Source organism: Protopterus annectens, chromosome 4.part0, assembly GCF_019279795.1.
Source record: "Protopterus annectens isolate FY-2018-M chromosome 4.part0, PAN1.0, whole genome shotgun sequence".
NCBI classification, from domain to species: domain Eukaryota; kingdom Metazoa; phylum Chordata; order Ceratodontiformes; family Protopteridae; genus Protopterus; species Protopterus annectens.
Genome location: NC_056733.1, coordinates 1,130,879,558 through 1,130,893,429, shown reverse-complemented (window position 1 = coordinate 1,130,893,429; position 13,872 = coordinate 1,130,879,558).

Sequence of the window (13,872 nt, the reverse complement as noted above, 5' to 3'; positions counted from 1 at the left end):
CAGAAGAAAGAATAAATAACTGCTTTTTAGGGAACTGGGTACCCAACCTCACAGAGACTTCTTCTTAGTCCAGTGTTAATGAGGACTGCATGGAGCATAGGGTGCCCTGGGTTCAATCTCCAGAAAAGGGTCAAGATTTTCTTTTCCTGCAGATTTATTAATGCAATACTAGTTTAATCATTTGTTCTGCGCTGCATGTATATGGCCTAAAAATCACCATCATGGTGGTTTCCTAGCTGAAAGAAGAAACAGCTGTTGTTGAGGGAAGTTAGGTAACTATCTATCCATTGTTTCCTTATGGGTCCAGTCACAGTACCAACCACACGGAATGTGGGTGGGCCCATGGCTGAATCCCCAGGTGCAGAATGTGTGTGTGTGGGGGGGTCAGTGGTTTCCTTTCTCATTGACCCATTCCTAAATGGGTTAAGACACTCCAGTGCATGAGTAAGTGAATGAGTCTGTGTGTGTGTGTGTGTGTGTGTGTGTGTGTGTGTACACGTGTGTGTGCACATGTGTGCCTGTCTGCATTATGCATTTAGAGGCCTAAGCATTCAATATTATAATCTGTTTAAAATCTCATTTTCTAGAAATGTGGAGCTATAATTTCTGCTGTAGTGGGAAATATTTTATTCACTATATACTCCACAGATATTTGGAATGATTAGACCCATTCCTCTCTGCTGATATTATGCAAAACAACTCACACCTGTCTAGACCTGTTATTATCTAGTAGGTGTGACAATGCCACCTGTGGATTGTAGCACAATTAAGTTAGTTATCAGTCCTATAAATTCCTGATTGATGTATCTGATGATGTCAGCTGTGATTTCTGATGTCTGTTGCCACTTCAGAGAGGACATGAGACACTGATAAGGAGGTATAGAAATCCATCTCCTCTTTTATAACCTGTCTATAATTTTCTAATTGTTTCACTCAAAGTGAAGCACAGTGTATCCTTGGACTTTGGGAAGCAACTGACATGAGCTAAGGTATGAAAGTATTTAAAATTAATTGTGAGTTTCAGCTTGGTTTTGATCTCACATGCTCTCTTTACATTTCAAGAAGGAGGTGTTTGGATATGTTCAGACAAGCAGGCTCACAAAGCATGCTTCATTAGCATACACTTTTGTTTTGTGGCCTGTAAGTGTGTTTTCAGGATCCTCATGAACTACTCTTTTCTCTTAGAAGAGCCAAACCAGAACTAATATAAAGTATTTTAGCGCAAGAGATTCCACCAGGGGTGCCTAAGCATGAAGAATCCAATAGAGTGTGTTCTAGTTTACTTGTATATTGTAAAAAGCAACATGTGCCTTCTACAGAATCCTGTTTGAAACATATGTGTTCAAGTTTATAAAACTCTCTCTCTCTCTATATATATATATATATATATATATATATATATATATATATATATACATATATATATATATACATGATGTTGGGTGTGAGGAGACTGGATATAGGTAAGGCAATTTTTATTGAGTCAGTACAAAGATATTAGATATTATTCTATAGACTGTAAATATTCAGTTTATTCTTATATAAGTAACCAAGCTATATCACATGTGTAACCGAGTTATAAATGTGGAGCTTTTCTCCCCGGGCCTCCACTGAAAACAGGTTATGTTACCCAGACGGACTATTCCGGTAAACAAAGGTCAAATAAATAAATAATAAATATAATAAAAATAGTAGCATCGTCATTTTAACATGTACAGAAGCATTATAGGATCTCTCTCTCTCTCTCTCTCTGTATCCCCTTTCTCCCTCCCCCCTCTCTCTCCCCTCAATCCATCTCTCTCTTTCTGTCTCTCTCTCTCTCACTCTCTCTTCCCATAACTGTACCTGCTCATTTGTTTAGCAGTGTATGGTAGTTGCCATACATAGCAGCTTATCAGTTACTCCATCAACATGCAATAATCTTTAGAGTGGTTTGCAGAATAAACGCACATATCATGGGTTTTAATGTTTTATTTGTAACCCAGACCATGTGATATGTCTACATTAAATGTCTGGCCAGGTTAAAACAGATTAAAGTCATGGCCAATGTTTTTGAGGTATGAACTTTTCAGCTATACTGCAAATATCTAGTAGAGCCATGTTTGTGTGTGTGTGTGTGTGTGTGTGTGTGTGTGTGTGTGTGTGTGTGCGCGTGTGTGTGTGTGTGTGTGTGTGTGTGTGTGTGTGTGTGTGTGTGTGTGTGTGTGTGTGTGTATGGGTATGTGTGTGCATGCATGTGTGTTTGTTTATGGGTTTATAGTGGTTTGCCGAGTCACACTATTGTCCAAAATTTTTCTTACGATGTATTAAATAATCAAACACTAACTCATCAAACCCACTAAAATAAATAATAAAATGCCATTTTCTGAGCCTCACACTACTGTGATTAACTCTGAAATCAGTTAATACTGGGGTAAAGAGAAAAGACCCTTACCCCAGTATACTGCATTCTCACCAACTACACCAGTATACTGCAGTTTCACCAGTTACCCCAGTATACTGCAGTCTCACCAATTACCCCAGTATACTGCAGTCTCACCAGTTGCCCCAGTATACTGCAGTCTCACTAATTGCCACACAATACTACAGTCTCACCATTTACCCCAGTATACCACAGTCTCAACAGTTACTCCAGTATACTGCAGTCTCACCAATTACCCCAGTATACTGCAGTCTCAACAGTTGCCCCAGTATACTGCAGTCTCACCAACTACAACACAATACTACTGTCTCACCAATTACCCCAGTATACCACAGTCTCAACAGTTTCATAGTTTCATAGTTTCATAGTAGTGTACTAGGCTATCTGCCCGGGGGCATTTATAAGCCTAGCCAACAGTGATGTGGCTTTACACCACCCCATACTATATAGTTGCGCCTCTCTAGTAGTGACACATGTGGGACCCCATTATTTAGTAAACTATACCTCTGTCTAGTAGTGACACTGAGGTGATTCCCGGGGTAAACTTACGATCTCCCATCCATGCATCGAGATTTTTCTTGAACAGTGCCAATGAAGGGCTCTGTCTCACATGAACAGGGATTTTGTTCCAGAGTATGGGTAACCTCTGTGTTATGAATCTATCCCTCCAGCATGTCCTATTCAAATTTGTGCAGAGGTTGAAATCTTTAGCTCGTGTGGTTCTGGTGGATTTGGATTTTTGAGATGGAGCATGTCCATCAATTCCTGGTTGGACATGGCCCTGTATGTTAGGCACAAATCACCTCTGAGCAGGCGGTATGCTACTGAATAGAGCTGGAGTTTCTTTAATCTAGCTGGATAAGGCACATGTTTGAGACCTATGATCCTCTTGGTGAGGTACTTCTGGGGTCTCTCCAGTTGCTGCATGTGCCGGGTGAGATACATCCCAAATGGAGCATTATATTCAATCATGGGCCTGACAAGGGAGGAATATAGAGGTACAATGACCTCCTTTGATCTGGATGAGAATCCCTTCATGATGAGATGGGCAAGGTAGAATGTCTTTCTGACCACTTTGGCAACATGGTTGTCAAAGGAGAGGTCACTGTCGACTTGAGTCCCCAGGTCTCTGATTACTTCTTCCGTATTAAGTGGGTTATTGTCTACGTGATAATTTGTGGGTACTTTGTTTTTCCCAAAGGGATGACTATACATTTTTGGCGTTAAGTTTGAGGCCATGATTCCGCACCAGTTGTCCGTTTCAGTGAGACCTTTCTGTAGGATGTGTGTGTCAGCGGTGAATCAACTATGGCACCCAGTTTGCAGTCATCTGCAAACTTTGTCAGCCATAATCCTTCCATATTTGCTTTCACATCTGAGAAGTAAATGCCGAATAGGAGTGGACCCAAGACTGAGCCCTGTGGGACACCACTTGTGACTGGTTTTGAGTCTGACATGGCTACAGCAATTTTAACCTTATGGGTTCTGTTTTTCAGCCAGTTTGCTACCCATCTTGTGACATATGGATTTACATTTAGGCTGCTGAGCTTGTCAATGATGCCAGAGTGTGGTATCGTGTCAAAGGCCTTAGCCAAGTCCAAGTAGGCAGTGTGGACAGCCTTGCCCTCATCGATGGCACTAGTGACTGTCTCAAGAAGTCAACCAGGTTTAAGAGGCAGGATCTGCCTTTACAAATCCGAACTGTGTGGGATCAAGGGTCTGCAGATCCCCAATGTCGCCATTTATGAGTTCCATGATGATTCTTTCCATAGCCTTACAGACCAGGCTGGTCAAACTTATGGGGCGGTAGTTACCAGGGTCAGTAGAATTTCCCCTTTGTGGAGTGGGACCACTGTTGCTGTGCGCCAGTGTTAAGGTACATATCCTGTAGTGAGGCTAAGATTGAATAGAGTTCTTAGGGCGGGTTTAGTTCATCTTGAAGTTCACGTAACACGCAACCGGGATACCATCGGGTCCCATAGATGCTGTGTTTTTGCCTTGTTGAGTGCTGATTTCACCTGTGTGTCTGTGATGACAGGTAGGTTACATTCAGCAGGGATAATTACTTCATCTTTAGGGGTGAGGGAGGGAGAAATTTGCACTGAACCTATCTGCCAGAATGTTGGCAATGTCAGTAGGGTCAGTGAATTTTTGTCATTGTGTACTAGCTCAGAGCATATCTGAGAATTTCCTCCCAAGGTTCTGACATAATTGAAGAAGGCCTTGTGATTGTCTTTGGTATCCTTGGCAATCTTTTTCTCAAAGTTTGCTTTAGATGTTTTTATGAGAGAACGTAGTTTTTTACTTGTGCTGATCAGGGAAGCCTTTCCCTTGTGGGATTTGGCTTTGTCCTGCAGTAGCTTCCTTCTTTTGTTGTACAGTTTGTTTATAGCCAGGGTCCACCAAACCGGGCGTTTTCCCTTGGTGGAGAGGGTCTTGGTTTTAGTTGGGATTGCTTGATCCATGCATTCTTGGAGATGTCCGTAAAAGGCTTTTGTGAAGGATTCAGCATTTTGGGATGTGGTTTCCATAAACCCAGTAGGCTTAAAGGATATCATTTCTGACTTGAGGAGCACAAAGTCAGCTTTTGAAAAGTTTTTCACTGTAGTCTTTTGTTCTGGGGGTGGGGTGGGATATGTACATCCAACGTGATCAGTTTATGATCAGATCTTACTAGTGAGGAGTTTATATCCGGTGCGGAGCATTTGGACCCCATGTTTGTGATAATCAGGTCAAGTATATTATCTCTCCTCGTAGGAGAAGTGACCAGTTGCTCCATAGCATTTGAGTTTATGAATTCCAGGAATCTTTGGGCTAGGGTGTTAGGGCTAGAATAGTGGGCCCAGTCTATGTTGGGGTAGTTGAAGTCACCCAATATGATGGTGTTTGGTGTGACATTCATATCCTCCAGTGTTTTCAGGAATGCTTGATGGGATTCCTGGGATTGGGAGGGAGTTCTATAACATGCGACCAGTTGTATGGCAGTTTTGCCTATGGTGAGTAAAACTTGTATGGTTTCTGATGCTTCATGGGTAGCCACCAATCGAGAGGTGTAGGTGTCCTTTATGAAAATGGACACTCCCCCTCCCTTTGTGGTTCGGCCTGGAACTTGAGGTCGAAACGCATGATATGAGGTATAGCCTGGTAGCGCTGGAGTGCTCTCAGGAGCCTTGAACCAGGTTTCGGTTACTGAACAGACATCGATGTTCTCCATACTGAGAAGTGCTTCGAGTGCCTGCATCTTGAGATTTAGACTTCTGGCGTTGAGCAGCATTACCCTTAATTTTTTCCATTTTTGTTTTTATGGAGGTTGATTTGTCCTTTGAGCATTGCCTAAAAAGGCACTATGGGGGTGGCAAGAGCCTTGGCCAGTATCCGGAAGCCCAGTGGTGACAGGTGCAAGTCATCCCTTGGCAACGTGGCTTGTCCAGCATATCATCCCAGGCTGACAGACATTGGATCCCCTAGAATGACACCAGTGATTAAGCCAATTGTTAAAACAGATCATTTTGTCTTTGTACTGAGGCATCATTCTTGGTGAAGGCAGGATGCTGCTCAGGGTCAGGGTCATACCAGTCTGGGCTACATAATCGGAGAGCTCCTCAATGTCTCTTTTCATGTCGTCCAGGGAGGTACGCCTCAGGTCATTCACACCCGCATGGACAATGACTGAATCATACTTGTACTTGCTTTGAGTGCGTGTGTAATGTGGCGGATCCTAGCCCCTGATAGGCAGCTCACCGATACCCTCTCCTTATTCAGCCTGGTAAGTGGAACATCGGTGTGTCTGACTATAGAGTCACCTATTACTAATGTCTCTGGCATAGTATTTTGCCTTAGGGGCTGTGATTGTGCGACACACCTGTTGCTTGAGGTATGTGTTGTAGGTGTTGCGTTTTGTGGGGGTGTATTTCTGGGTGTCTGCTTTGGAGGCCTCTGTTGTTTTGGTAAGTTTTTTATAAGAGCCTCCGAGTATGTCTTTGTGTTTTTATGTGTTTGGTTTGCATTAGTGGTGGTTTTATGTGTGACTGGTTTTGCTTTGGGTGTGGGTACCATCTCCTCCTGACTGGTCTTGCCAGTCCTGAGTTGAGAGAGTTCAGCCTCCAGTCTGGCTATATAGTTGCATCTCTCACAAGTATATGTGTTAGTAGGAAGGAAGAGAGGGTTGTCTGTTACCCCAGTATACTGCAGTTCACCAATTACCCCATTGTACCACAGTCTCAACAGTTACCCCAGTATACTGCAGTCTCACCAATTAACCCATTATACCACAGCCTCACCAGTTACCCCAGTATACCACAGTCTCACCAATTACCTGATTATACCACAGTCTCAACAGTTACCCCAGTATACTGCAGTCTCACCAATTTCAGTTTTCCTTACAGATAAAAGAGTTAGGAGACCAAATGGATTTGATTAACATGCATTTTAACCGCCTAGGGTGAATCCATATATCTGTGTGTGTGTGTGTGTGTGTGTGTGTGTGTGTGTGTGTGTGTGTGTGTGTGTGTGTGTGTGTGTGTGTAAACATGCTACATTTTGGCAAGGCTGACTGAAGTAAGGATGGAGTTATTGAACAACTCAGTGTTGGTTGTGTTAAATATTGAATGACTACAATATCAACTAGTTGTAAACCATTAAAGCAGTATACTGTAAGAGGAAATTTAAGGTTCCCATTGTATGTTTGAAGTCTGTAGCTGTACTCTTTAGAACTATAAGAATTTAAGTGCACTTACAGGGAACTATATGCTGTCTCCAAAATTGTTGTATCTCATAGTATTTATTCTTCTGCAAGTCCAATAGTATGCATTATATAAGTACTGGGGGTATACGTGTCTTCTCCTCTAAAAAAACAAACAAACAAAAAAAAAACGTTAACGGTGTAAGAGCACCTTTCAAAGTTCCCTGTTGTTTGTTTTAAATCACACTTAATTTTCTTAGCTTTGGGAGCATTATTGAGTCTCAATGTTCCAATAAGGAGCCATAAATGTGTGGGCTAGATAAGGAATTATTTATTTATTTATTTATCGGGAAAGTCCGATTTGAAACAAAGTCAATTTTCAGTGGAGGCCTGGGGAGAAATGCTCCAGATGAATGTCTTTGTAAAATGGGAGTAAACCAGAGTACCCGGAGAAAACCCACAAGAACAGAGGGAGGACATGCAGACTCCGCACAGAAGGCACTCCAGCCGAAAATTGAACCGGAGAACATCTTGCTGTGAGGTGACAATGCTACCACTGCACCATTGCTCCATCCAAAAACATATCTATTTCTCAACATGCTGAGCTACTAGGGAACTGTGTAATGTATTGTAAGACTTTATATCTTAGAGTTTGAAACTATATACTTCTTTATATTTGGGTTCAAGAAATAGCTTTCCAGCCTACAATGTATGCCATGATAATATAGATAACTTTTTCTTTGTTAACCAGGTTTGCCGACTGGGCATAAGTGTCCCTTTTTGGGGGAGATCTAGGAGTGCTGCTTGAGTAAGTAGCCTTATCAGGGTCACATAGATGGCAATGGAGCGATTCAAATTGTGCACTTTGGAAAACAGGCAACAGCTTGTTAACAGCTCATAGTCTTTATCATCTGTGCTAGCTGCCCAACAGTGGAATTATTTATCCTAAAAACAGTTTTATTGTAGCAGATGTAAATGTAAAAAGATGAGGTTGCCAAAAACAAAGCAATATCTGTGGTTCTGACTTCTTATTTGGATTATGTAGCTCATTCTTTTGATATATCTTTCACTGACACCTGAAGCTACTTGCCAGTGATACCATGTGTTTTCTTTAACGAGGTATCTGTTACACATATTGGCAATGTAGCAAATATTAATATAATACATGACAGTAGGAATCCATATGTGTGTGTGTGTGTGTGTGTGTGGGTCTGTGTGTTGGTAAAATAAAAATACTATGCTGTTTTACATTTGACCACAACTAGCATTGAAACTACTGATTATAGGTCCTTGGAGTGGTCTGCATATCCTGGACAGACCATCAGCATTGTGGTACTGGTCAACACCAGGCCTGGTTTGGGTCTTAAACATGAAGAGATGCAATGACAAGGCTCATCTGCAGAATTTGAAATGATCCTATTTTTGCTGATGGGCCCTCTGTAAGACAGTGTGGACAGTGACAAGGGTGAACTCCTTGTCTAGTAGGTAGTGCCTCAAGGATCATAGTGCCTACTTTACAGCCAAGCACTCATGCTTAACTGGGGAATACTTGGTTTCCATTCTCATCAATTTTCTACTCAAGTAACAAATTGTATACTCCTCTCTACTCATCCTGTGATACAACACTGCTCACAAGCCCACAATCAATGCATCTGTGTAAACTATAAAGAACTTAGTAAAATCAGGAGATTCCATTTTGGATTCAGAGCACAAGATGGTCTTCAGTTGTCAAAGGCAGCTTAATCCTTGTGGGCATCTTATTGGTTATTTTGGTGAGAGGACAGGCAATCATGGCAAAGCGTCACTTGAGTTTTCTATAATATCTGCTCAACCTCAAAACTGGTTTCTTGCTCTGAGGTGTTGGCCAGTTCATTACTGCCACCATTTTTGAGTTGTGATAATCTCCCTTCTTATAACGTAACGCAGACATTACACTTGTGTCATGCCAGGTGTGGTTTTAAGGATGTTCGCTCTAAGTCCTGCACACCTAAGGCATTTGACAACAGGTTGCTCTTTAGGTAGGCATGAATCCCAGTCTTATGAATGTCTAATCACATCATCCAAATATGCAGTGGCAAAGAAAGTGTGATGTTAAAGGGCTCAATCCCTTATCATTGGAAAGAGGCTGGGGCACACTGAAGGCCAAAAGTGTTCTGAAGTAGGCCATCCATTGAAAAGACATTTTTTTTCCTTAGCTTTCTCAGTCAGGGGAATCTACTAATTTTCTTGATTCTAGAGAAGTTAAGAACTTTGCCTTCCCTAGCTGTTTAGTCAGTTTTTTTACTGTAAGTAGAATATTGTTGAGTTTTCAGAAGTCATTGTATAACCTAATGGTTCCAGCTGGTTTGGAAATAAAACTCTGTTCATTTGTAACTTCATCAGTTACCACTTAGTAGGGCATCCTTTTAACCTCCCCCTGAAATACTTTCCTCTGAGATTCAGGCATCCTTTTAGGGCTTCAAGTTAACCTTCTCCCCTGGGTTGTTTTCAGTGTGATATTAGTTTTTATCAGGCAGTTCTGGTAAGATTTCTTTTCGCCATTATAGGAATTCTTGTATCTCCTGTTTCTGGGAGTTTTGGTAATAAGAACTGAGGTATGGACAATATTATAATTTTCTTCTTATCAGGCTGTCTCACCTCAGCTACCACACTTGTCTGTTACTCTAGCAAGGGTTTCCAGACATTCACATGAAGTGTTTGTTAGAAATCTCTCTCTGTCTCTCTGGACTAACTTTATAATTTATGTCATTTAATTTCTCTAAGATCTCAAACAGCTGAAAGTTGGTCCTGCAGACGGGGGCAAAGACTAATACCCAGCCCCTAACCTAGAGCTCACTATTCCTAGCATTTCTGTTCTGTATCTCCCCTGCTGGGTGGCATGTGTTCATTCCATATACTCCTGGACTATAGGCATTACTATTTTTTTTCTGTCCTGGAGGCTAGTGTAATGTTCCAGTTCACTCTTTAATCATCGTCTTTTGCTCTTCCTACACTTTTTGGGCAATTTATAACAGCACAATATACTCTCAAGACTGAAAAACTGAAGAAAAGCAAAAGAAGGAACCCAGTGGGAGACTGAAAAACACTTCTTCTTATGGTACCTTGGATCAATGCCTTCAAGGCCTGAGTGGGGTACTGTGTTAAATACATTGGTCAGGCCAAGGTAGGCAGTATGCAGCATTTTTCCATTGTCCATTGCTTAGGTGACCTTTTCAAAGAAATCCACCAGAATGAGTAGGCAAGACCTGCCCTTGACAAACCCAAACTGTTTTTGGGCCAGTGCTTGTAAGTTACCTTTGCCATCATTTAGGATGTCCATGACTATTCTCTCCACAGCTTTCCATATCAGGCTAGTCAGGCTTATAGGTCAGTAATTCCCAAGGTCTGTGGATGGCCCACCCTTATGCAGTGGGATAAATACTGCAGTCCTCCATTCATTTAGCCTGAAGCCTGTTTGGAAGTTGTGGTTAAATCGTGACTCTAGAGGGCCCGATAGTTTATGTGTCATGCTATTAAGGAGGCATCCTGGAATATTATCAGGACCCATTGATGCAGTGTTCTTGGGCTTGGAGAGCAAATGAATGAATGTGGGTATTTCCTGAGGGGCATCTGGTGGGGGTGGGGGTAAATTTGGAGCTAAATTTCTCAGCCAGGAGGTTTGTTATTTATTCTGGCTTAGTATTGTTGACACCATTTACAATTAATTCAGTACCTTGGTGTGTATTGCCTTTGCGGTTATGGACATAGCTGAAAAAAACTTTGTGATTGTCCTTGGACTAGGAGGATAATTCTACCTCAGATCTGGATTTGCTAGACTTGATTAGCCTCTTGAGTTGCTTGCTTAGGTTGATGATGGATTTTTACCTTGATGGGGATTGTACCTCTTAATTTTTGCCACACATTTCTTCCATTTGTTATACAAGCAATTAATGTTGGGATTCCAGCAGGGCAGCTTGTTTTTTGAGTTAACCCCACACTTATTCAGGGTAGGTACAGCTGCCTCTTTGGAGCTGTTAATATGAATACAAGATTTCTGTGAACAACTCAGCATAGGGTTTGGGAGGGGGCTTGAAATTTTGACAGGGTGTCACTTTGTAGTAGAATGTTTGCCCTAGAATGATTCCTAAAAGTTCCAGGGTTAGTAGGTGATTCTAGTTTATTTTTTCTTCAAGGTACACAGCTTTATGGGCTGACCCAGCCAGCGAGAACATTACATTAGAGAGTGTGAATGTTGAGCCATGTCTGTTTGGACAAGGTTGAAGATGCTTGCACATGTAGTGGGCATATGGACTAATTGGTCCATGGTGCTTACATTTACAAAGTCTAGGAATCTCTTGGCCTGAATATTAGGGGCCTTCTATGATTCCCAGTTTATAGTGGGATAGTTAAAGTTGCCCATGTGTATGGTGTTGGATTGAATGTGGAGTGTCTTCTTTACATTTAAGTATGCATTATGGTTTTACTGGGTCATAGAGGGTGACCTATATCTTGCAAGGATATGGCATGGGACTTTGTCTAAGGTAATTTGGATATGGAGAAGCTGAGGCATGTCATACTGATGGACCAGCCCTGCTGTGCATTTGTTTTAATTTGTTTTAATGTAAATAGAAACATCCCTGCCTTTTCTCCCTTCCTGTGCACTAGTTGAAGGCATTGTAGCCCTGCACTGCAGAGGTGCTCTCCACAGCTTTAAACCATGTATCAGTAATTGCACAGATGTCTACTTTCCCCATGGTGAGGAGAGCTTGCAGGTATGGGTGTCAAATGCCCATCTATAAAATGAGGAACATCACCTCTCAAAATGAAGAACAAAATGGGCAAAATGTGGAACATCTATTAAAAGCTTACTAACAACTTCAACTAGGAAGCTCACAGGATGGTTAAAATATACTACTTTACACTTATGAAAAGTTCTTTTGATGCTTTAATGTGAGTCAGCATTATATATCATGGATATCAGTTCACAAAATTATTAACACTGAATGTGCGACAGACTCTTTCAATGTGGAACTGTGAGGAACATGGCCTTTTTAACACTCTGAATGAAAAATGTTCCTCATAATGAGGTACATTTCAGAGGTATGCATGATGCAAAGAATGGAGTTTTTTGTTTAGACTCCAGTTTTAAACTGTACACAATCAATTTTTTCTGGGCAGATTTATCTGTGTTAGTCGGATTATCAGGTTGGAAATGCCTAAAAAGGCAGTATGGGGAAAGACAAGGTTTTAGCCAATATTTGAAATTCCAGAGGGGACAGGTGCAGACCTTCCCTGGCAAAGCAGTGCAGTCTGTGAAAATATTGTACTGCCTTTGAATGACACCATAGTCTAAGCCAATTATTAAAGTCAATTATTTTCTGTTTATACAGTTACATGAACCTTAAAGAAAGTAGAATGCACATGGGGTATATAGTCTGAGAGTGCCATCATGCATATCTTCATGTAGTCGATTGTGGTACATCTTAGGTTGTTTACACCCACATGGATTATGACTGAGTCATACTGGCACTTAGGGTTCAATGACATAAGTGTGTGTGTAGTCTGACTGATCCTGACCCCTGACAGACAGCTGACCATAACACTATCATTACTTAGCCTACGAGTGGAACATCTGTGTGCATCACAATGGAGTTTCCTATTATCAAAATATTGTTTTGTGGTGGTGTGCCTTAAAGGGCTTGGAAGCTGACACACAACGGAATATGGCAGTATGCGTCTATTAGATGTTGATGGTTGCTGAGGATACTTTTTGTTTGTGTAAGGTTTGGGAGATATTTGTGGTTTAAGAATATTAAGATCCTCAGCATATAAGGGTCTATGTGTCTGGTCCATAGTTCTGCAATGTCTTTATTTTTACTTGACTGAATTATTTGTGTTATCTGATTATCTCAAAGCTTGGCTTCTGTCTTGCTGATATAAAAATATTACCATTTTGATCATTGCTGGAATCTCCTTGTGTTCTTACTGAGAGTGCTTCTCAAGCAATCTGGAAATATAGAGCTAATAAGTACATTTTTAGCACTTTAACTGTTTCACTTTAACTGTTCAGAGTTCTGCGCTGTCTTAATTTTCCTGGACTGAATTAGTTATATATTTGCTGGAAGAATTTTGTTTTCTGATCTTGCTGAAACTTTTTTTCTCCCACACCCCTCACCCTATTGCTGTTGTGTTCTTAAAGTTGGTAAAACTGGTCCAACAGCTTTTGCGTTATGTGATTGTCTCAAGGCTTGGCATCAGTCTTGCTGATATAAAAATATTACCTTTTTGTAAATTCCTGCATATCATTGCTAGAATCTCCTTGTGTTCTGACTGAGAGTGCTTCTCAAGCAATCTGGAAATACAGAGCTAATAAGTAATTTTTTTGGCACTTGAACTGTTTCACTTTAACTGTTCAGAGTTCTGCACTGTCTTTATTTTTGCTTGACTGAATTATTTATATATTTGTTGGCAGAATTTTGTTTTCTGATCTTGCCGAAACATTTTTCTCCCTCCATCACTCTTTTGCTGTTGTGTTCTTAAAGTTGGTGGCTTTTGCCGGCCCCTTCTGTAAATTTGATCTGGGACACTCCTCCCAGTCCCATCTCTTTAGCTCATTCTACCTACTACAGAGAACATTTGGTCCCTTAACCTTGATTTATCTTTTGTTCCTGCTCTCTCCCTTTTTACTTTATAAAAAAGACACTTTATTCACCTGTTTATATTTTATAAATTGTGTTTCTTCTTACTACTTCGTTAGTTCATCTTGCTTTTCTTTTTTCTGCTACTTGCT